Genomic DNA, 25,626 nt, shown 5'->3' on the forward strand with positions numbered 1-25,626 from the left:
CCTTCCATTCATTCTTTGTTTCACCACGTTTCCTCTCTCTGTCCTAACTCCCGCGACTCCCTCGCTCACGGCCAATCTCAACAAAACAAAATCCAAAACCTGTTACACAATCGGAAAACGGAGAGTGGTCTCGGTAGTGAAAAGCGGAGAGCTCGACGAAGAAGCGGTGGCCCGTGTGTTTGAACTGGTGGAGACGAACCCCTCCCTGGGTTGCCGGCGTCGGAGAGAACAGATAAGAGTAAGGAAGCAGTGACGCGGTGTGGCGTGGCGTGGTGCAGTGGCTGGATCGAGAGAGATGATGGCGTGGTAGCTGGTCCGTGAAGGCAATGATACGGTGGCCATCTTCGTTGCAGTGGTTAGTCTGGTCCGTGGTGGTCAATTGGAAGAAGACATGGCCGTTAAATGACAGAGTGAACCCTTTTGATCAGAGAGAAGGATGCATTGGTCTCATCTGAGAAGAACAGCGTGAATGAGTGAATGAGAATGAACCTCCTGAACCCCTAGAAAATTCTAGGTTAGAGAGCATTCGTCTGGGCCAAGCCCAGAAATGGGCGTACATCCGGGAACATTCAGCCTTTTTTGACCGTTCGTTCAACATTCCAAACGAACGAGCGCTCGTTATCCAAACGAGCGAACGCTCGTTATCCTTAAGACTTTTTGACCGTTCGTTCAACATTCCAAACGAACGAGCGCTCGTTATCCAAACGAGTGAACGCCCGTTATCCTTAAGACTTTTTGACCGTTCGCTCAGCACTCTCACCAACGAGCACTCGTTATCCAAACGAGCGAACGCTCGTTATCCTTAAGACTTTTTGACCGTTCGCTCAACCTTCTCACCAACGAGCGCTCGTTATCCAAACGAGCGAACGCTCGTTACCTTAAGCCTTCTTGACCGTTCGTTCAAATCTTCTCCCTGAAGAGCGCTCGTTATCCAAACGAACGAGCGTTCGTTTCCGAACCAATGAAGGCTCGTTACTCAGCCTTAATTTCTCAACGTCCGTTCGTCATGCATTCAATGAGCGTTCGTTATTGAGCCTTCGTTCTCAACGTCCGTTCGTCATATCTCTCGACGAACGCTCGTCATTCAGCTCACATTTCTAAACGTCCGTCCGTCATGTTCCCCAATGGACGTTCGTCCTCTCCCCCAACGAACGTTCGTTCTTTACCTAACGAACGCTCGTTATTCTGAATCTCTTCCCAGCGTCCGTTCAGCCTCTCCAATTTCTTTTGTTTATTTATTTTTCTTTATTGTCTTATTTTATTTTGTTCTATTTATTTATTTTAGACATTTACTTATCCTAAAATATATATTTAATAATACAATATTGATAGTTTAAATAAAAAATTAATTACAAGAAAAGTTTTAAAGGTTTAAAGCGCACGTGTGACCGCTCGCGTCGTCCTTGTGCTAAAAACCTTTTCTTCTTTTCTTAAATAAAATTTCAAAAAAAGTTTTAAAGGTTTAAAGCGCACGTGTGACCGCTCGCGTCGTCCTTGTGCTAAAAACCTTTTCTTCTTTTCTTAAATAAAATTTCAAAAATGCGTTTTAAAGGTTTAAGTACACGTGTGACCGCTCGCGTCGTCCTTGTGCTAAAAACCTTTTCTTCTTCCTTAAATAAAATTTACAAAAATATGTTTTAAAGGTTTAAGCACACGTGTGACCGCTCGCGTCTTCCTTGTGCTAAAAACCTTTTTCTTCTTCCTTAAATAAAATTTACATAAATATGTTTTAAAGGTTTAAGCACACGTGTGACCGCTCGCGTCTTCCTTGTGCTAAAAACCTTTTTCTTCTTCCTTAAATAAATTTACATAAAAATTAGGTTTTGAAGGTTAAGTACACGTGTGACCGCTCGCGTCGTCCTTGTGCTAAAAACCTTTTTCTTCTTTTCTTAAATAAAATTTCAAAAATACGTTTAAAGGTTGAACACTCGTGTGATCGTTCGCATCGTCCTAGTGTTCAATACTTTTCTCTCTTATTTACGTAATATTAAACGAGGGTATGAGTGCTCGTGCGATCGTCCGCATCAGCCTAGCACTCAATACTCTCAAGTCTTCCTAAATAAGTAGATAACGGTATGAGTACTCATGTGATCGTTCGCATCGTCCTAGTGCTTAATATCGCTGTTTCTCTTTTAACAAAAAAGATGATTAAAAATATTTAAATATCATTTTAAAGGTATGAGTACTCGTGCGACCGTTCGCGTCGGCCTAGTACTCATTACCTTCTTTTTTTATCAAAAATATAAAAAAAATATAAAATCTCCAAAAATTAAAAACATCAACATTTTCAAACAAACAAACAGTCTTTCAGCTAGAACTACGTAACCCTGATTTCTCATTTTGAATGAGAATACGTAGGAGCAAGGTCAATCCTTGTCGGGCCCAAAAAACTAAAAAATATGTTTTGTTTATTTAGAATTTTATTTTAGGGGATAATTAAACATTTTGAAAAACCACATCATATTCGTGCATTTAGTTAAAGGTACTGCCTTAGGGCAGGCGTTGTGGGGTGCTAACACCTTCCCCACGCGTAACCGACTCCCGAACCCAATCTTTGGTTTTCGTGGACCGTGCTTTATCGTTTTGAGGTTTTTCCATAGTTTTCCATAATAAACTATGGTGGCGACTCCAAATCTCTTTTCAAAACCCATTTCTTATTTTGGATTGTCGTCCCGTCGCGATCCCGGTTGCGACAATGATGAAGTCAAGTTCATATGTCCCTGTGTGAACTGTTTGAATGGGAGGAAGTTGAACGCAACTGATATTAGGGAACATCTTATCTGTGATGGTTTCATACGAAGTTATACAACATGGATATGGCACGGCGAATTAACAGACTTTCCAATTGTCTCTCCAAGTGAAAATGTTTATGATTCCACAATGGATATGGAAGATCAAGCAGAAGAAGACAACTTAGAGGACATGATCCGCGATGTTGGCGCAGAAGCTTTTGCCCAAGCGCATGTGTATGAAACGATGTCCACTGATGCAGAGACTCCTTTGTATGCGGGTTCAACTAAGTTCACACGGTTGTCAGCGGTGTTAAGGCTCATGAATTTAAAGGCGAGCAATGGATGAAGTGATAAGAGTTTTACAGAATTGTTGTCGTTGTTGAATGAAATGCTGCCAGATGGAAATACGTTACCCAATCGTAATTATGATGCAAAAAAAATTATTTGTCTGATGGGTATTGAATATAAATGGATACATGCATGTCCGAATGATTGAAAATTATATAGGAATGAGAATGAAGTTTTGATAAAGTGTCCAAAATGTGGGTTATCATGATACAAGTCAAAAAACAACGGTGAAGATGGTGGTCACACAGAAAAGAATGGTTATGCTTTGAAAGTAGTTTGGTACCTTCCACTAGTTGCCAGACTTAAGCGTTTGTTCGCGAATCCCAAAGACGCTAGAAACCTAAGATGGCATGCAGATGAGAGAACAACTGATGGGTTGCTTCGTCATCCAGCTGATTCAAAGTAATGGAAAATTATTGATCAAGAATTCCCCCAATTTGGTGAAGAATGTAGAAAGCTTAGGTTTGGCTTAGCTATTGATGGAATGAATCCATTTGATAATTTAAGTATCAATCACAGTTGTTGGCCCATTATATTGATAATTTACAACTTATCTCCTGGATTGTGCATGAAAAGAAAGTACATGATGTTGTCAATGTTGATATCTGGTCCAAAGCAGCCTGGAAATGACATCGATGTTTATCTAAGGCCACTAGTTGAAGACTTGAAGTTGTTGTAGGTTGATGGGGTTGAAATATTTGATGCCTTAACTTCAAAAACTTTCATGATGCATGCCATGTTATTTTGCACCACTAATGACTTCCCAGCTTACGGTAATTTATCGGGGTACAGTGTGAAGGTTCATAAAGCATGTCCTATATGTGAAGAAAACATTGCAGTTCAACAATTAAAACACGGAAGGAAGACAATGTATATGCATCATCGGCGATTTTTACAATCTAATCATCCATATCGAAGGTTAAAGAAAGCATTCAATGGAGAACAAGAGAAAGACAATGCACTTATTCCACTTACTGGACTTGAAGTTGCTGAGAAAGTTAATAGAGTACATCATATATTTGGGAAAACGTCGAAGAAGTCTTCTGTAACGACCCCTAGGAAGAAGAAATCAATATTCTTTGATCTTCCATATTGGTCAAAGTTAGATGTTAGACATTGCATAGATGTCATGCATATTGAGAAAAATGTTTGTGATAGCTTGATTGGTACACTACTAAACATCCAGGAAAAAACAAAAGATGGAGTGAATGCGCGTTTGGATTTGGTTGACATGAAGATCCGAGAAGAGTTGGCACCAAGAGAGATTGGTAAATGTATTTATTTGCCCCCTGCATGTTACACGATGTCCAAACAAGAGAAGATAAGTTTATGTCTTTGTTTAAAGAGTATTAAGGTACCATAAGGATACTCTTCAAATATCAAGAGCTTAGTGTCAATGCAGGACTTAAAACTTGTTGGACTGAAGTCTCACGATTGCCACGTCTTAATGCAACAGTTATTACCAGTGACAATTCATGGAATTTTTCCCAAAAAAGTTAGGCAGACCATAACTCGATTGTGCTCATTTTTCTCGTCAATTTGTAGTAAAGTCATCGATCCTACAAAGTTAGATGAACTTCAAAGCGAAATTATCATCATCTTGTGTCAGCTAGAAATGTTTTTCCCTCCATCCTTTTTTGACATCATGGTGCATTTACTTGTTCATTTGGTCAGAGAAATAAAGTTGTGTGGACCAGTATACTTAAGATGGATGTACCCTATTGAGCGTTATATGAAGATTTTGAAAGGGTACGTCAAAAATCAATATCGTCCAGAAGGTTCAATGATTGAAAGTTATATTGCTGAAGAAAGTATTGAGTTTTGCTCTGAGTATATGACTAAAGCAAATCCGATAGGAGTCCCTCGGACATCATGGTTGAATAGATATTCTACAAGTAAAAGCATCTGAGGTATGAATGTAGTGACGAAAAGTCGTGAAGAATTGATGCAAGCACATCTGTACATATTAAACAACACAGATGAAGTGATCCCATTTTTGGAAGCACACAAAGCCGTTGTAAAGGACAACTATCCACGACAATCAGAGAAATGGCAGTTGATGGAGCATAACAGAACATTCTTGTCCTGGTTCAAATCTGAAGTTTCGAAAGAATCATGGTCCTCTGAGACTTTGTTGTGGTTAGAAAATGGCTTGAAGTTTGATGTTGTATGTTGTACAGGCTACGAAATTAATAATTGCACATTCTATACAAAGACTTTGCATGATAAAAGCACAGTACAAAATAGTAGTATCAGTCTAGAAGCTGAGTCGCTACAGTTTTCCACATCCAAAGATCAAAATCTTGTAGTTGGATCCATGAGATATTATGGTAGAATTGAAGAGATATGGGAAGTTGATTACACTAGGTTTTCCGTTGCACTCTTCAAATGTAAGTGGGTAGACAATAAGAGTGGTGTCAAAATAGATGAATCTGGTATGACACTTGTTGATTTTCGAAAGGTTGGTTATGGAGACGAATCGTTCATCATGGCATATCAAGCAAGTCAGGTTTTTTATGTTAAAGATCCTGCGTCTAACCATTGGTATGTTGCTCTCCAAGGAAAAAGGCAAATTGAAGATAAAGAGAATATAAGTAATCTCCATATCGCTGACAACCATCCATTTAAAACGACAATAAATTTGTATGACGACCCTCTAATTGATGATATACAAGCAATACGAGAAGATCAACATGAGGGAATATATATATGACCCATCCATATGATTATGTATGAATTTCATGTTTGTGTAAATATTTATGGCTTTTGTTAAATAATATACGTTATTTTATAAGTGTTTTATTTATCTTTCATCTTATTTGTTGTAAAAAATATATGGCTGAGTCACCTCATTCGTCAGGCGATGAAGTCCCCACCACTTCTAAACGGACGAGAGGAGCAACGAGGTTACGACATCTTATACTTAGAAGAAATGCAGGTGAGAGGACACTTGTCATTATTGACGTGGTCACTAGAGTTGCATCTAGCCCAAATGCAGATGTATTTAGGTCTTACCTTGGAGTACTAGCACGTGATCGTATCTCTATACTTACTCCATCCTTTGACCATGTTTCTAAGGCTGATCAGAATCTCATCTGGCAAGATCTATTGGTAAGTTAAGCAATATTGCTCCAAATTCTATATTCATTATATTGATAAATCTGTATTGATATAAGGTTATTACTTTCTTTGTTGCAGATAACATTTGATATGCCAAATGTCGAGAGCTTAAGGAATAGGTGTTTACCTGCAATGACAGAAATATTTCGAGGGTTTAAGACAAAATTGATGTCTAGATATATACTTGGACCAAAAAGTAATGAAAATCCATGTTCCAAATATTCAACAATTGACGAAGAAACATGGCGTCAGTTTGTAGAGCTTCGTTCATCCGAGGCATGGCAGGTAAGTGCAGTAAAAGCATTCAATTCATCATTCATAATTCTCTATTATGACAATTGCTTCATTTTGTCACAGGAAAAAAGGTCAAAAGCACAGGAAATAAGCGCTCAGAATAAAAATCCACACCTACTGTCTCGTGGTGGATATAGGAAGCTTGAAGAAAAAATAATGAAGCAGAAGTCAGATAGTAGAATTCCACTTTCTGAGGGTGGTGACCCTCCTCCTCCTCCTTCACCACCATCTCAGCACGAGAAGTGGAAGTTAGCCCGTATAAGACCATCGGGCTCCTACACTTCCGAGTCTGCCAGAGAAATATCTGAAAGAATTGTAAGATGTCATTTCTTATATTTTTACATTAATTTTGTTACATATATTACATAGATCTTTCTAATGATTTTGAACTTTTGTTATGTGACAGGACTCCTTGGTTGAGCAGAGCTCCCAAGGTCAATTCACACAAGAAGGTCGTCAGGATATTCTTGCCACAACTATTGGACGACCTGAGCACCCAGGACGGGTGCGTGGTGCTAGGACTGGCATAAGCATACAACAGTTTTTTGGTCTTCCTCGCGTCCATATTCATACGAAAAGATGAAGGAGGACATAAGAAAAGAGATGACGCAGGAGATCACAAAGAAGGTTGGGGCAGAGTTGTATGATGAAGTTGTTGAAATGGTTACGCGCCAGTTCCAGCATCATTATGAGGATTATGGCAATCGTCCTCCGCCATCTCCTGTAGCGGAACATGTTGTGCCCCCTACAGGTAAACTTATTTATTTTTGGTTACTAATTTACTTTTTGCATAACCTAACATTTAATTTGACAAGTAGAAGCGGTAAAGGAAGTTGTTCAACTGTCGGTGCCCAAGGGGACGACATGGATGAAACTCGTCCATGTTAGTTACATATTCTTTCTGATACTGGGACCATGCTAGTGGCTCGTGGTACAGTTTATGAGACAGCCACTGTAGTGCGTGGTGTACAACTTTCAGAAGATGAGTTCAAGGTCACGATGGATGAAGTTGTCATAGGAGATGTCGTTCTTCCTGTGCCTACAGATGAGTTCTTCACTATGGAAGAAGCATTTAAGTCCTTTGTCGCCTGGCCTAAACATTTGGTTGGTGATGTATCTAATCCCCCGGTAAACACTCATACTATATACTTCTCAATTTTAATATTTACTTCTAATTGACGTTATAACATAACCATTTTTTCATTTAACAGCAGTAGGTCAAGAGGGAATTCCTACACCGAAGAAGACTCATTTATCTGAGGATGACCCTCTTGGTGCGTTACATGAGCTTGCTAAAATCATTTCAGATGCGACGATGATTGTACATTGGGATTCTACTACATTTGGAAGAGAAGCTCAGATCCCATTGTACTTGTATTATCAAGATGTTAGGGAGCTTGCGTTGGGTAGAGAAGAAATTAATATTACACTCATTCAACTGTGGATGATGTAAGTTTATGAAAACAATTTTATAAAATTCTATTTTATCAACTTACTTATATCAGATTATTTCTTCATTTTAGGTATATGTTTGATGTTAGTAACAAGAAGGGGTGCAACGATGTATATGAGTTCATTGACCCCTCCATGACTCATGAAAGAAATAAATTTGATGATATCCAAACATACATCACCACCTGCTTTGGAATGGGGAAGGAGATATATTTTATCCCTTATATACTTGCGTAAGTGAAGTTTGTTAACTTTAAAGTTTCATTTATTAATTTTGGTATATGACAATTAAGTTATTACCAATTTCAGGTGTCATTAGCAGCTACTTGTGAACTCCATACCGGAGAACACTACTGTCTGGTTTTGTTCATTGCAGAAGTCTCCTCCCAGCCGTCTTAGACATGTAGTAGATTGGTAAGAATCTCAATGTTTCGACTTTTTTGTTATATAAATGTATGCTAAAGGAATTTTTTTAATAGTTCCCATGAAACACATATGATGTTATCTGGGAGATCTACTGCTACAACTAAAAAGCTTGAATGGGTTGCCCTTAAAGTTTGGTATTTTAGTCCATACTTTGTTACATTTGGTTCCATTCAAATGATGTTACTTAACATTTTATAATTATGATGATATATTGTAGTGTAATAGACAAATTGGGTCATATGAATCACTACAAGAAATTATGAAATTATATACAAATCATTATATACGGATTTAGAGTCGTATATAAATCAAGTATTATATACGAAAAGTATGTACGGATGTTAAAAAAAGGCTTTATATACGGATATTATATACGGATTTTTATATACAAATTATCCGTATATAAATTTTGTATATAATGTTAGCATGAGGTGGCGAGAAAGTTAACCAAATGTTAGCTGCAGATGTTATATACGGATATGGGAAATATGTTTTTTTAAAAAATGAATTTCTGATTAAGTCAAGCTGGAAACCCGTATTCACACTCATTCTGAACCTCTCTCGAGCTCGCACACTCACAAAGCACTCTCTCGAACCGTAACACTCACAAAGCACTCTCTCGAACCCTAACACTCACAAAGCACTCGCGATTTCTCCCTCGCCTTCACAAAGCACTTGCGATTTCTCCCTCTCTCTCCCACTAGCAGCATCACAAATCACTCGCGAGTCCAATGATAATCGCCTTTCTACCATTTGTTCTTCAATTTTCCACCGATTAAACCTCCATTTGCACCGTTTAAACACTTTTGTACCGATCAATCTTGCGTTTGAACTGATTAATCGGTTCATATTGAGTTTCTCCCCCTTTTTAGGGTTCCTTCGGTCCTGATTAGGGTTCGTCCTCCATTTTAGAGTTTTTCCCCAATCGTTCTAGCTTTTATCCGTTCGTTTAGGGTTTTCTAACATTTTCTTCCGTTCATTCTCCGTTTCAGTCTCGATCTCGAGTTCGTCTCATTATTCCACTACGTTTCCTCATCAAGGAAGCTTCGAATGAGTTCGAGTCGAGTCCACGTTACTCTTCTGGTCATCTCGTTGGAGGCTAGTGGTATTTAGAGCAAGGTCGAGCACGCTACATGAGGTAAGTATTGCTTTCCTTGTTTCTATTCATTTGTCTTGAATTGATTCAAGTTGATTGTTCTTTGTTTTGAGTTATGCATATCTGCTTGTTGAGTTTTCTTCAATTTTTTCGCATTGTTAATTTTACTTTTCCTTTGGTGTCTTGATTAGTTGTAAGCTGCGTTTTGTTTTCATTCATTGTTGTCTTGAGTTCTATTTTGTGATTTTTCTCATAAACTGTTTGTTTAAAATGTCTAAGAGAGCTAATATGAAAATGTTCATTCTTGAATCAAGCCTAGCATTCACGTTCCTCATTTCCTTTTTCTTATTCTCTCTTTTCATTTCTTCTTCCTCGCCTATAAGTCATGAAATCCATTGTGCAATGAGACGTGAAAGGAAGCAATTATGTTCGGAGAGAAACGAAATTAGTAGAGTTAAGAAGGGAATGAGTGGGAGAAGAAGTGGAAATCACAAAAAGGAAACGCAAAAAGAGTCTGAGGAGCTAACGGAAATAGGAAAGGAAAACAGAGGCCAAGGTATGGGGGAGTTAAATTGCTTTTGATCTTGTATCTTGTTGTTCTATGAATTGTAATGGTGTCTTTGGATTCTGGAATTTATATAATATAGTTGATAATAACTTAAATAAGTGTATGAATGTATTATTTTGAGAAATAAATGTGTATGGGTGTTGTTATCTTCGCTTGGGTTGCAGTTAGTGACATGTATGAGTATGAAAAAGTAAGTATAAGATGTATGCTCTGTTTTGGAAATGAAATATGGTGTGTGAGTGCTCATAAATCTTTTTTTCCATTCCTCCTGAGGAAGTCTGTTGCATGTATCAAGTGTGCAAATTGGTTTTAAAAGTTATTTAAGCCTAACTATGGTGCAATTACTGTTTTAAAAAGTGTTTTAGTAAATTATAGTGGCTGAAACTTGTTGGATGGTATTTTATTTAACTTTTAGAATCCCGAAATTTTTCTGGTTATGGTTTGCTATGTATATTGTCTCAGAATTCTGCATAAACTGTCACTGGTGCAAAAAAAGATTTTTTATACATATTAAAAAAGATATTTTCGAGTAGGTACAGGAGCCGAGAGTATAAAAAGTTTTTGATATTTCACACCGGTTTTAAAAACGGTATAAAATTGTTTGTAATAAGGGTACAATTTAAAATCTCTAAGAATTAACGTAATGTTGTGATTAATTAGAAATTTTGAAAGACTAACCCGTGCATTAGAAATTTTAAAGAAGTCAATTGCAGACTCTAGTGAACACTTTATTTTCGTTAATTGCTCATATGTTTCTCCATTTCAATGGTCGTATGAGCATTCCTTTTTTGTTACTATTATTCTGTTACACATTACTATTAAAACTTGGTGTTGACAAAGTTGAAAATATTTTTCTAAAGGCATCCTTTTTCTAGAATTCACAACATAGATCAAAGAACCCTGCAATCATTTGTTAGGGGAAATTCGTATAGAGGAAGAATTACCACTTTAACATACCTGTAAGTTTATAATTAAGCTTGCTCATGTAGTTATTCTTTGAAACTAAATTTATGGCTCATATTTGATTGTGTTTGTGTCTTTATAGTTTATGAGTACTGATGTTACTGCATAATGAGTTATACTGAAACTAATATTCCTACTCTGTATTTTGTATTATCAAATCTTATACTACACTTCATTGTTTTTATTTTGATGTGAAGAGACGAGAATGAAGGCTGGGAGTGAAAGTGCTGGTACTGGTTGCCTCACTTTTTCAAATCCAAAGGTCACTGCTTATAATAAAGCTCTATAAATTATTGATTATGTTTTTAAATTTATACCATTTAATTTAATTTGTGATGTGTCAATTTTAGACAAATAGTATTTATGACCATTAGTTCATTCCATTACATTAAAGATGAGATTTGATTTATCCAGGTGAGATTTGGGAAACTTATGATATTATTTTCTTCATTATAATACAGATTTCTAATGAAGAGGTTAAGCATCTTAATTTATTATTACACTTTACTTTTTATATTCAATTATTATATTGTTCACTTTTAGGAGTTAATTTCTTATTACAATTTACTATACATTTTTTATAACAAGATAAATTATCTTTATTTTTCTTATAAACCTTGCAGTTTTAACTATAATATTATGACTCTTTCTATAACTTGGTTTCTCATTATCTTAGGTCATTTAATTGGATTTAACACTAGCTATTAAACTATTCATCAATACAAGAGTTGAAGATTCTCGGTTTGGGGTTTAGAGCCACCACTTTGATGATAAAAGGCTAGTTGGTGGAGCTTCAAACATTGGAAAAGAGAGAAAAAGAGTCTCAAGAGCTAACGAAAATAGGAAAAGAAAACAAAGGCCAAGGTATGGGAGAGTTAAATTGCTTTTGATCTTGTATCTTGTTGTTCTATGAATTGTAATGGTGTCTTTGGATTCTGGAAATTTTATAATATTGTTGATAATAACTGAAATAAGTGTATGAATGTATTTATTCTGAGAAATAGATGTGTATGGGTGTTGTTATCTTTGCTTGGGCTGTAGTTAGTGACATGTATGAGTCTGAAAAAGTAAGTATATGATGTATGCTCTGTTTTGGGAATGAAATATTAGAATGGGTTTTCTTTATGGGATGGTTATATGTCAAGAATAAAGGAGTGTATGAACGTGTATATATTTGAACTGAATTAGTTAGACTGCTGAAAAACTGTTTTGATTCAAATGCTGCAGAAAATTATTTGTTGTTTTGATAAAATTGTTGCAGGAAATTATTTGATGTTTGGATATAAAAATGCTGCAGAAAATTGTTTGTTGTGTTGATTCAAATGCTACATAAATATTTTATTGTATTAGTTGGTTAAAATCTTGTTTAATATATATTTGTATAGTGTGGATGCAGGGCATATATATTTATTGTATGGGATGTTAGTCTTGATTGATATATTGTTATATATATTACATTTATTACGTTATATATTATATACCAAGCTAAGATAAGTTTTCGTTTCAAATTTTGGGTGTAAAATATTATAATATATATATATATATATATATATATATATATATATATATATATATATATATATTAGATGGTTTGTAATAAACTTTTTCCTTTGGGATTATTAGTATATTATATTAAAAGTATTAACTGTATTGCTGCAAAATTAATTATATTTGGATGTATGAACGTGTGAATGTACCAAGAGGTTTGAACTAATATTATGCACCATACCTTGTGATTTTAGTATAATCTTGTTGCAAATTTGGATTCAATTGTTATTAATTAGTTGACTTCTTTTTCATAATATTTTAGATAAAAACTCTTAAGAAAAGAAAATAAGAAAAAAGTCTTCCTCGCAAAAAGTGACATAATTTCTATTAATTTAATGAGTTAAGTGTAGAATCTTTTAATTAATTTTTTAAAAGTATTAATTGTATTTCTTTTTTTCCTTATTATTGTAGGTCGGGGCAAAGTGATGGTATTGGAGCAGTTTGCTTTGACAACTATTGACACGGTGATAGCTTTTTACCCTATAACATTTCACATTATGCGAAACTGAGCAATGGACTAGACATCATGTTTGGAAAAGAATAGCGCAAGGCGACATCTTTTTCTATCTAGAGAAGATATTGTAGTTGTTGTAAACATCTTTCTCTGCCTTTAGACTTTGATATTTTACCATTTTGGACAGATATTTTATTTATTCATTCAAGTATAGGATCCTTATATATTTTCTTGTACAACTTTTTTACTTTTGCATTGTCTTTTCTTGGATATAGAAACCATTTAGCTCGAAACCTATGTCTTATTTTTGATAAATGTTGAAAGTTTTCAGTGAATTATATCTTTTATTAAATAGTTATAAATGTTTATCTATTTTAGATGATTTTTGGCAATTTGTTAGTTATGTTGACTTTTATCAGCTATTGAAACTCATAACTATTAAATGCAGATGCAGAATCACCTATTTTTTTTTTTTTATAAAATCATAAATTATATACGGATTTTCCGTATATAATTATATACGGATTTTATATACGGATTTTCCGTATATAATTATATACGGATTTTATATACGGATTTTCCGTATGTAAATTATATACGGATTTTTCCGTATGTAAATTATATACGGATATATCCGTATATAACTTACCTACGCTTCTTTTATATACGGATTTTTGTCCGTATATAATCCGTATGTAATATCATTTTATATACGGATTTTGGAGGTTATATACGGATTTTGACCGTATGTAACTGTGATTTTTCTTGTAGTGAATGTGGTTACTACGTTATGTTTTGGATGATGACCATCATTCGTGCACATTACACCAGTGGATGGGAAACGATAATATTTAGGTTTTAATTTTATTTTCTCTATAGTTTGGATTTCATATACACTAATTGAAATCATTGTGTTTTATGCAGAGATTTAATAGGACTGCTCCAATTCCAGAGAAGTCAATTCAACTTGTGAGGAAAACACTTGCTAAATATGTAATTCATTTATATAATAGTATGTAGTAGATATTAGGATATAGTAAGTTCTAAATTTATGTTTCTAAGTTTATGTTTCTAGGTTGTTTTATGCTTTTCTACATTATTATTAGTTTAACTTTGTACATTGCATTGATTTAAGCTTGAAACTTGATTTATGATTACATTGGATTGATTTATGCTTCTAAGAAGTTGATTTATGATTCCATTCAATATATTTATGTTTTAATATAATTTTCATTTGAAATATACGTTTCTGCATTATTTTGGACTGTTCTAGCTAGAAAAATATATGCAGGTCTATTTTTGTAGTTGGGAATGTTGCAGAAACAGATCTCATTTAAAAAAAACAAGGATATATGCCTCGATTCACGGCATAATCGAAGTAGAAAGACCCCTCATGGCCTCGGTTATGGTCACACTCGAAGCAGAACGTCTTGCGGATGAGAAAAAAAAAGTCTACTGCCTCGGTTCTAGCTACAACTGAAGCAGTCACTAGTGCATAATTGGCTTTTAACGTCCCCCCATAGACGTCCGTCCACAAAAACTCCAACATAAATAATTGACCGGTGGCATATTCGTAAATAAGTGAAACTCTAGACGTCCGTTGTGGGGGGACGAATGTCTATAATATTATAGACGTCCGTGGGAGGGTCCCGGACATCTAAGAGGCTGGAACAATCACCTCTTCAACTCCCCTGTCAGCCCCTTAAACGTCTGTGGTGGAGGGGGCCGGACTTCTATAATATTATAGACGTCCGTGGGAGGGTCCCGGACGTCTAAGAGGCTTGAACAATCACCTCTTCAACTCCCCATCAGCCCTTTAAACGTTCGTGGTGGAGGGGGCCCGACGTCCATAATATTATAGACGTCCGTGGGAGGGTCCCGGACGTCTAAGAGGTTGGAACAATCACCTCTTCAACTCCCCTGTCAGCCCCTTAAACGTTCGTGGTGGAGGGGGCCAGACGTCCATAATATTATAGACGTCCGTGGGAGGGTCCCGGACGTCTAAGAGGCTGGAACAATCACCTCTTCAACTCCCCTGTCAGCCCCTTAAACGTTCGTTGGGGATGGGGCCGGACGTCTATAATATTATAGATGTCCGACGCCCTAACCAACGGACGTTTAGGGTGCTGACAGGGTGGTTGAAGAATTAATTGTCTTCAGCCCCTTAAACGTCCGTGGTGGAGGGGGTCGGACGTCTATAATATTATAGACGTCCAGCCCCCTCCACCACAGATGTTTAAGGGGCTGATAGGGGGAGTTGAAGCGTTCATTTGTTCAGCCTCTTAGACGTCCGTTATGGGGGGGACGGACATCTATATTATTATAGACGTCTGGGCCTCTTCCACAGACGTCTAAAACCCCCCGCGAATATCAATTTTGAATCCCCAAAGACATTATATTAGTGATGGCCCCAACGTCTATAATATTATAAACGTCGGGGCCCTAGAGTACCGGACGTCTAATAGTATTAATACTAAAACGCGAACCCGCGAGCAATTATGCTCACTGTTCATCGTCTTCCCCGCAAACTCTCTCTGCGACATTGCTTTTCCAGGTGCGTTTTCTCTCCTTTGGACCGTTTAAATTTACTTTCAATTCGATTACATTGCCCTGTGATGAAATATCTTTGATTTGAACCGATTAAAAATCGTTTTCGGTGCGTTTTGGTGCAGTTTCTTGCGTGTTCTTGGGCGGCTTCTTTGACTATTTTTGGGCTACTTTTCAGGTTAGCTTATTCGTTGATAAAGGTTTTTTGTATGCATGTTATTGGGTTTTGTGTATGCATGTTTTTTACTCTAAGGTATGCATGTGTTATTGGCTTTTAAATATGCATCTATTAGTTGTGTTATTATAATTGTGATATGTTAGTATATAAGTATCAAATCATTGAGTGACACTTAGTTCCCGTTTGAAATTTAACACAAACGATTAATCTTTTAATTGTTTGTGTTAAATTTTGAATTGTCTGATTGGACAGTTTGAGAAAATTAATTTTCATAATTTGAAATAACATGTCAATTGGAGTTTATGGATAAGATTGATAAAATTTTGATTCAGTATTTGTGTTTTTCTCCGGATGCATATTTGATTGTGGTCATCGTTGACTACTCTCATTTTGTGTATTTCGGAGTATCAGACTCAGGATCGGGAAAGACCAGACGTGGACAAGGCATCACCCGAGTGGCATATGTGACATTCGGACGCGTGGATGGTCAGAGGAGACATGTTGACATCGACCCCAGATCAGGTCATCCATTAGGGCCAAATGTTGATAGGTTTAGGAGTTATCTGGGTAAGTTAGCAAAAAGTCATGTCTCTATCCTTCATGCATGTTGCGATGACGTCCCAGAGGTTGACAAGAACCTCTTATGGAAAGATATTCAGGTATGTTTATACTTCATGCAATTTGTGATATACTTATCCTTTATGTTTTCTTATCAATAACATGTTTTTTTTATTTTAAACAACAACATTATGATATTCCAAACACAATACAAATTAGAAAGAAAGTCTTATCGCATATAGCGATAAGATGGAGAGATTTCAAGACAAGGCTGACACGACTATATGTGTTTGGAGACAGGCAACATGAAAATCCCTGTCAGCAATATACATTCACTGAGGAGGATTAGATGCAGTTTCGTGCATCTAGAGAGTCTGAGGAATGGAAGGTATGTTTCTTAACATCGTCTTTCATTGAGTTTTTATGATTTTACACTTATTTATATACATGGTTTCACAGGGTAAAAGGCTAGCCGCCCAAGAAAGACAAAGGTTAAACGATGCACCCCACTTGTTATCACGAGGTGGTTATGCAAAACTAGAGAAGAAACTTAGAAAGTCTAGAGCGGATGCCTTGAGACTTGAGTCGTCGGACCTAGCACCTGCACCTGCTAGGTACGAGTTGTGGAAGGCTGCTCGGACTAAATCTGATGGGAACATGACATCTTCCTCAGCTGCCTTGATCTCACAGAGAATTGTAAGTTCAAATTATAAGCAGTTCTTTGATTGTGTATCTATCACAGCATGTCTTCTAAGTAACTTGGTTTTTTTATGTGCAGGATAAGTTGGTTAAGTAGCAGACTCAGGGGACATTTGCTAGCTAAGGTAGGGACGACATTCTAACAACGACCATTGGAAGGCTCGAGCACCCAGGACGTGTACGTGGAGTTCCTGGGGCGATTGGTCTTTGTGACTACTTTGGCCCTACACAGAAAACCCCCTCATCAATGAGTCTGGAGACACTGAGGCAAATGGATCTTCAGTGGGAGGAAAGACTCAACCAAAGCATGAGATCAATGGAGCAACGATTCATGGAGCAGCTACAAGAACAAAAAGAAATACAAAGAGCGCTTGAAGAAAAGCTACATTCCATGACGCAAGGCAACATGGGGGCCGCTGAAACTCCCACACCACCTCGTGTCAGCACTAGAGGATCATGCTCTGCTGTAGACCCCACTCAGTATAGCGGTCAATATGAGTTGTTGGTTGATGGGGATCCCCCACGCATTGTGGCTGTCGGACGAGTGCTTGAGGGAGGGTAGACTATTCATGGTGTTGCCATATTACCCCAGCACGTGCGTGTGACGATTGACGAGGTTCGGGATCCCCAAGCTCAGGTGACTGTACCCACTCCAGAAATTAACTTTGTGGGGGAGGCCGTAGGATCATTTATTGCCTAGCCTAGAGCATTAATAATGTCACACATCGCAACTCCATAGGTATAATGTCTTTTTCCTTAGTTCTTCTATGTTTATTCTTCAAATATTTGTTGATAACTCTTTGACATAAATTCTTATCTTCAGTTCACACGTTCTCAGAAGCAGCCAATTCATGATACAGTCATACATGAAGATGATGAGATGGCTGAAGCGGAGGATGATCCTCTATCAAAGCTAATGACAAAATTACCCAGATTGAAGAAAGCATCATTAAAACTATACTGGGATTTGAGAGTATTTGGTCTTCCCCCACATGTTCCAGTTTATATCACATTCTCTGATGCATTGGAGGTGATTGGGGGAGACAGGATGTTGAATATTTCCATCATTCAATTGTGGTGCATGTAAGATAGTCAATTTGGTCTTTCATATTACTTTCATTTAGATTGTTATAGGTTCTAACAACTTAACTTTGTTGTTTTAGGTACATGGACACAATCATTGTAGACCAAGGTCGGTCTTCCATGTACGAATTTGTTGAACCTCAGACCATTCAACCGTCTAGTAACACACTTCAAAACAGACAACATTATTTGCAAATATGGATGGATGAGTCAAAAAGAGACGTATACCTTATGCCATACATTGAGGGGTAGGTGTTGTTATATGTGGTCAGTTCATTATTATAGTTTCCTTAATTAGTTAAATAACTATTTGTCCTTCGTGATAGGTCGCACTAGCAGCTATGGTCATCATTCCCAAACAATTTAAAATTATATGGTTTTGTTCGTTGCACAGGAAGATGAAAAATGACTTGAGAACCATGCTTCAAGGGTAAGTGTTTCTCCAAAAATGACTTTGAATTTGATGTTCACCTTCAACTTTTATGATAAATATAGTCATATTAATTATACTTTGTGTTTTCAATCTGTACAGAGTTATTGGTAAATCTCGTGGTCAATTGGTTCAAATTTTGTATCCCAAGGTTGTAAGTCATTTATAATTCTAATTCATTTTCTATGTTATTGAATGATCTAAATTCTTAACTATTTAGTTTGTCATTTTAGTGTAACCAGCAGCTTTGTTGGATTAAGACCATCATTCGAGCTGTCATTACATATGACTGGAATGAGGTAATGATGTATACCTTGAATACATTACAAATCAAATTCATCTTCAAACATATATGAAACCATAATGAATCTTTCTTGAATTTTGCAGTCCTTCAAGAGTACATCTCCTATACCAGAGGACACAATTAGGCAGATAAGGCAGGAGTGGACCGCTTATCTTCTGCAAAGATGGAGTTAGGAATAGTTTTATTTCTTGTTGAACATTGCTTAGTTTTAGTTTAAGTTTAATCTTGATAGTTTTGGTAGTGGATTATTTTTTACATTAAGTACAACTTTCTTTATATGAAATGCATATATACAGTATACTATATTGTTCTTGGACAATTTTCTGCTTTTCAGGTGTGATTTTATTGCAAAAATAAATTAATTTTTTAAAAAAAAACACCCAGTAGACGTCTGTTAGTGCACTATTGGACGTCTGTAGACGTCTGCCAGTGCACAAAACCATTCAGGCATATGGTCGTCGGGGGATACACCTGGACATCTGTGTAGACGTCAGGGGGAGGAGGCGCCGGACGTTTGTGGAGACGTCCGAGGAAGAGGCGTCGGACGTCTACAGAGGCGTCAGGGCTTACACATCGGACGTCTATATACACGTCCGATGTCGACCCCCCGACGTCTGAGTAACGTCACCCACAAAGACGTCGGGGGTAGGTCGGACGTCAAAAGGCCAAAAGAACGGACGTCTAAAGCCCTTTCTACACTAGTGAGTAGAGTGCGACATACTGCCTTGGTTCAAGGGAACCGAGGCATAAAGTCCTACGAAGAAAAAATTGAAAAAACCAAAAACTTTACTGCTTCGGGTAAGGCTGAACCGAGACCAAATCCTTTCATTTTATGCCTCGGTTCTTAACCGAGGCCAAAAGTATTAGACTTTTTGCCTCGCCTGAATATGCCTCGGTTCAAAAACCGCTGTCTATAGGAAAAAATAACCGCTGTCGTTTCCCCTGAATGTACTAGTGTAACAACGATTTTCCAGCTTATATACCCCATTATTAGTTTATTAGTATAGAAAAAAAAGTGGTGAAGAGTGGTGAAATAACAAAACATATAAACAAGTATAACAAGAACAAGGAACGAACGTAAATGCAAAAGAACATGGATTAAAAGAAAGCTTAAAGGAAAGAAGGAACAAAATGAAAGATTGAGAGGATGAAACACTTACACGGATGCAAAAAACAAAAGGCACACTTAGAGAGAGAGGCTCCTCACAAAATTAGGACACTCTCGAAGGACACTCAAGGAGGGCAAACTCACGCTCCCTCTTGAAACTCAAGTGTCGCTCAACACGGAGGAATACTCTATTTATAGCCAAACATTTTCCTGTAGCAACAGTTTCGGTTGTTGCTACCAGTTGTGTCACAGTGTCGGTTATTTAAAAAAAGTAATAATAATAATATAAGTATACTTGAGGAGTATGGGAAATTATTGGATAAATTTCTTATGTATGGTATTTTGATTTGTGAAAGGGCTAGATGTTTGTTATATTTTTTAAAAAAAAAAATGCTCTGGTATTTGTATGTAGAGTAATTAGTATAAATTGAATTGACTAGTATCATATGTAGAGTAATTAGTATAAATTGAATTGACTAGGTAAACCATAAAGGAAGTTAACAGTGATATACAGTACATCTGATATATATATAACTCATAGTATGACTTATGTGAATAATTATTTGAAGAATCAAAATATATTACCATAATCATTATGTACTAACACTTAACTATTAGAAGTTGTAATTGACTTGAAACTAAATAAATAAATTAATATATATATATATCTGTGTGTGTGTGTATATATATATATATACACACATATATATATACACACACACACACAGATATATATATATATATATATATATATATATATATATCGTATTATCATATATTTTTCTAGAAGTATAGAATTTTCGAGGTCGAAAATTTTTTGTTGTTGGGGAGAATGTAAGACCCATGAAAAACATTTACCTTAATAGTAACAATTTTATTACTAGTAGTCATAAATTTCTTTGTGAATGAAAAATATAATAAGTTTATAAAATATGAAAAGCTAAATAAGAAATTTTGGTAGCTTAAATGGTAGAAAATTGTGGGGATTTCAAGAACATGCGTTCAAACTCTTTTCAACCTTTTTTCTAAAAAAAAAATTAAAAAAAAATTAAAATATGGATAATATTGATAGTGGATAAAGCACTCAGATTTTAAAGCATTATTGAGGAATCCATTATGTAAGTGATGATTAAGATATTAATATAATAAAATAATATTAAAAAATTATTGAATAGTAAAATTTTTAAACTCTAAATAGCCATGAGAGGGGAAAATTTTTAGTTGCAAGAAGAGTAGAGGTTCTGGAGGGTTTTCAGGGATTGTTGTTTTGAATCTGTAAATAAGAAATTTTTTGCAATAAAACAATTTAAAATAAAGGAGGTTAGAAACTCCCACAAAATAATAGCTAGTAATAGAGGAAGGTTTTACCCTACGCTGGAAAACCTAAGCAAATTGAATGTGATACCAAGGTCGCAGAAAACCCCTACAGTTAGGTTGTAGCAACTCAAACTACGGCAGTTTGAAAAACCTTTAGAAATTACTTTATGGAGGATAAAAATTCCTTCAAATCGAAAAAAAAAACCTCCACTAAATAATTTTTTTTTGTAGTGGCAAGGTGGTTCGTGGTTCTACTGGTTGGTGTTGGACTCACGATAATGATGTAATTTGATGCATCACAATGATGGAGGAACAAAGTTGCTCTAACGGTGATTCCAATGGTAGTTGAGAACGTGGTTCGATGACAGCATAAAATACTTTCATTGTACACGATAATCACGTATACAACAATTCAACAACTCATATAAACACCGTCAACGAGGACCATCTATCGTTAACCATTTAAATTCATATATATCTCACTTCAAATTAAAATTAAAGCAGATGATATGAATTTTTTGCCACCGTTTGATTTATTATACGAGATAGATTAGAACTAAAGTAATATAATAAGTTGTTATTACATTTGCTTTTTGCTATGGTATGAAGTTTACTTTGAGTGAAAAAAAGGTGAATTAGTTAGATTGAAGATATACAAAATCTTATATATTGAGATTTTACTTCCGATCCAGTGGGTCACAATTGAGTCTGCTTGCATTACATATTCTTCATTACAGTACACGAATTTCTTAATATAATTATACTAAATAAATAGTGTCACATATAAGTAATATAAACATTTGAGGATCCACAACCTTAAGTCATATCAAACATGTTGAAGTATTGTTTGAAGATCAAATTAATATTACATTCATAACTGAAATCACACTTTCAGACTTTTTCTTCTTCTTAATTTCATGATAATTACTATGCAATGTAGTATTACATTGAAAAGTTAAAATGACAGGTATATTTACAAATTATCAATAAATGTTTCTCTTATTCTCCTCCTTTCCATCATATAGCTCGGCAATTTCCCAGAGAAGCGTCGAACCAATTAACAGTGTGCAAAATAATCTTTGTTTTGTTGCATGAACAGCTTCATCTATGAGAGTGGAGCTCTCAAGAAAATAAGAGGAGAATTAAGTGAAGTCCATGTAGACTCCTCCTCCTCCTCATTATGATGTCCCAAAAGACAATGCTGTAATTCATAATAAAGGTTTTTGTTTAAAAATTCAATTAGTTTCAATTCAAAGATTAACTAAATAAAACACAACAATCAAAAAAACACTACCTTTGGTATACTTCCTTGATTTGATTTTCAGATAATCTGATCACTCTTTAAAAATTTTATGTCTCCTTCTTCCTCCTCTTCATCTTTCACAACCAAACCTATTCTTTTTCTCATTGATTAAAGTTCAATGCCTTCAACGAGAAAACTCTACGAATCGCTGCCTTATATAGATGAAAAAAATATGAATAGTTCAATCAAAGAGGATTAATATTAATTTTTTTTGGCAACATTCGTTTTAAATAGATTTAAAATAGGAAAAAGTAATTAATATATGCATTTAGTTATTAGATAATGTCATTACACTACAAAAAAGAAGGGCATTACCGAAGGCCAGAAACCCTCGGAAACAGCCCAAAACCGTCGGTAAAAGGTAATTACCGAAGGCTTATCGACGGCCAAAGAGCCCTCGGTAAATCCCTTGTCGCTAACATTTACCGAGGGCTTTCGCCCTTCGGTAATTACCGAGGGTCAAAAGCCTTCGGTAATTACCGAGGGCCAAAAGCCTTCGGTAATTACCGAAGGCCAAAAGCCTTCGGTAAATTCCGAAGGGCGAAAAAAAAATTTGCAACCTCTCCTGCAATCACTATACATTAAACCATACAGAAACAGTTTGGTCCCCACTTGAGTATAGATATCCAGCCAACACATTTAAAAGTCATGCAAAAACAAAATACAAAAACCAAAAAAGCTACAAATTTAAATGGCAGGCAACCATTTTAACTGGAAATACTGAGACAATAATATTACATTACCAAGACAAAACTTCAATAAGAAAACTAAACCTAAGATCCATTCATACTTTCAATTATTGATTACCATTTGCAATCAACTCTTTTTAACACACCCTACACTATCAAGGAGCAAGATGTTTCGGTATAACAAGAAAAAGTAACTTTCCAAGATAAACAAGAAACATGGCACTAGAATTACTGCAACCTGGTACAATTTTATGAAACCATCTAACAGAAAAAATAACTGTAAGTGACATTTATTTAAAAACTAAATAGACTCAGCTAGATACATATACATAAGTACTTGTATCACATGAACTAAAATTTCCTTATCATTATCAGGGATAAAATAAATGTTTTTATTTACAATAACCAGTAACACATGACAACAATCACCAACTTAAAAAGTTATGCTGGAATCCTGGTTTTAAAAACAGTCTGCAACCATAGCTGCCATATCAGCCATATATAGCTGCAGTTTCTCGCAATGTCAAGGATTGCAAGGAAACCACGACTTAAAACTTTGGTTAGAATAGTAGAACTAAACTAAAATATTGAAAATGAACCGATCGTGCATTTACTGCATCCACATTAAGGAAAAAAACAATATATTCGCCACATTGCCATTTATACAATCCCCACATTATGACACTTACAATGGCTCATGGATGTCACCCTTCCACTCCTCCATAAATCTAGCATTACAGATATAAGCCAACATTAGTCAACAAAATATATATTATGAAATAAAAAATACAAATCTAATTTTTACTATAACAATTAAGAAATTTTATTTCACAATCATTATGACCAGAACACCCTCACCAAGTCATTCTCTAGAAATATTTCCCAAATTAGCAGCATTGATCCCCGCCCTTAATCAGCAACAACTTCATATTGTCATCAGAAAAGTAAAAAGCATTGCATGGCATAAATACTCTTCTCTGAATTGAGCACTTAATGTGATTCTTATTCAAATCAATGCGATAGTTCCTTGATATTAAACAGACACACTTAAAACCAGAAAATCCCGGGGAAGGGAAAAAAATGACCAAACCAAGCCTCACAAATACAGCTGCAACCCTCATGAAACTAATTACACCAAAATCAAAAGCCAAAAACGTATACGATTTTAAAAACAACATCAACAAGAACGAGTCCCAAAATCGTATCCCCAAAACTACCCTTGCATCATCCACTCCTCCCATAATTGACGAATAGATGAAATTCAAAGGAAAAGGACTCAAATTTACCCGCACTTGCAGCACAGTTGGGCGAATCCACCAGATCGCAGAAGCCACCCCTTTCTCCATTCATGAGTGCACGAACCATTAACGACGCAAATATCAGAACCCATTAATACAAAATCCAAAATTCCACTGCCAAAGAAATACAATCCAAACTCAAATCAAAATCACAAACCCTAAACCAAAAACCAAAACAACAAAAAAACACTTTGACCCGTCATCACAAATTTATTCAGACTCCATACACACCCATGCAGAAAGCTTCAAGATTCACAAAGGGGTTATAATGAAAAAGAACCCCAAGACGAAAAAACAAACCTTTGTCTCACCCCAAGTGAAAACCAACAAATGGGTCATTCACATGAACGAAAAGAACCCGACTTCGCAGTGCTAGCTGCCTCTGTCTATCACCATCGCAATGCTATTCGCTCCAGATCTACCAGCCTTCACTAGACAGTGAGACTCTCGTTGCCGCCGCATTCCGGACATCTCCCACGAACCCCGAAACCTGGGTCAACGAAACCCAGCCGCAAAACCCCCAAATCGGCGTCAACCAACCCAACCGCAGAACCACCAAACTGGCCTCAGCGAACCTAGGCATAGAACCCCCAAACCGTCGTCTTCAATCCCAGCCAAAGAATCCCCAAACCATTGTCAATCAACCAACCCTCACTTATCCCAGAATCGCTCAATATTGGAGGGCACAATGGAGGGCACCAACAGAATAGGGAAGGGAAGGGGGAAACTTCAGAGAAGAGAACAAAGGGGGAGGGAAATTGGAAAATTTGGGGAAAGCGAGAAGCATGAAGAAAATGAAATTGGGGAACCAAAATCCAGACTTAAATTAGCGCGAGAACGTTGCCGACGGCTTCAAAGCCTTCGGTAATCATCTCAATAGCGAGGGCTTCAAAGCCTTCGGTAATATGCCGTCGGTAAATCGCGCTTTTCCAGTAGTGTTAATGTAATAAATTAATGAATATAAAATATCATTAAATATACTACATCAAATTAATACATATATTAATGTAACATTTTTAATCAATTCATATACACAAAAATATCAATATATATATATATAATATATAATATATATATATATATATATAATATAACTATGTTTTCTTTTCTA

General features: G+C 36.0%; 2 long non-coding RNA genes across 3 annotated transcripts; one reads left to right on the forward strand and one right to left on the reverse strand.

The window, feature by feature from the left end:
- Positions 1-8,956: 8,956 nt before the first annotated feature.
- On the forward strand, positions 8,957-13,225 carry LOC148190584 (uncharacterized). 2 transcript variants are annotated; one of them, XR_015783165.1, is made up of 6 exons: positions 8,957-9,266; positions 9,365-9,510; positions 9,852-10,024; positions 11,197-11,261; positions 11,676-11,863; positions 12,959-13,225. It is a non-coding gene; the product is annotated as an uncharacterized LOC148190584 (long non-coding RNA). The 2 variants fall into 2 exon arrangements; XR_015783166.1 differs by lacking the exon at positions 11,197-11,261 and having other exon boundaries at positions 9,365-10,024.
- Positions 13,226-23,564: 10,339 nt separating this feature from the next.
- LOC124831846 (uncharacterized) lies at positions 23,565-25,009 on the reverse strand. Its single transcript, XR_007028302.2, has 3 exons — positions 24,816-25,009; positions 24,504-24,629; positions 23,565-23,945 (listed from the first exon to the last, which is right to left on the reverse strand). It is a non-coding gene; the product is annotated as an uncharacterized LOC124831846 (long non-coding RNA).
- Positions 25,010-25,626: the final 617 nt, after the last annotated feature.

The sequence above is a fragment of the Vigna umbellata genome, unplaced genomic scaffold (genome assembly GCF_029865625.1).
Source record: "Vigna umbellata cultivar VRB3 unplaced genomic scaffold, Vumbellata_1.0 scaffold_737, whole genome shotgun sequence".
NCBI lineage: Eukaryota > Viridiplantae > Streptophyta > Magnoliopsida > Fabales > Fabaceae > Vigna > Vigna umbellata.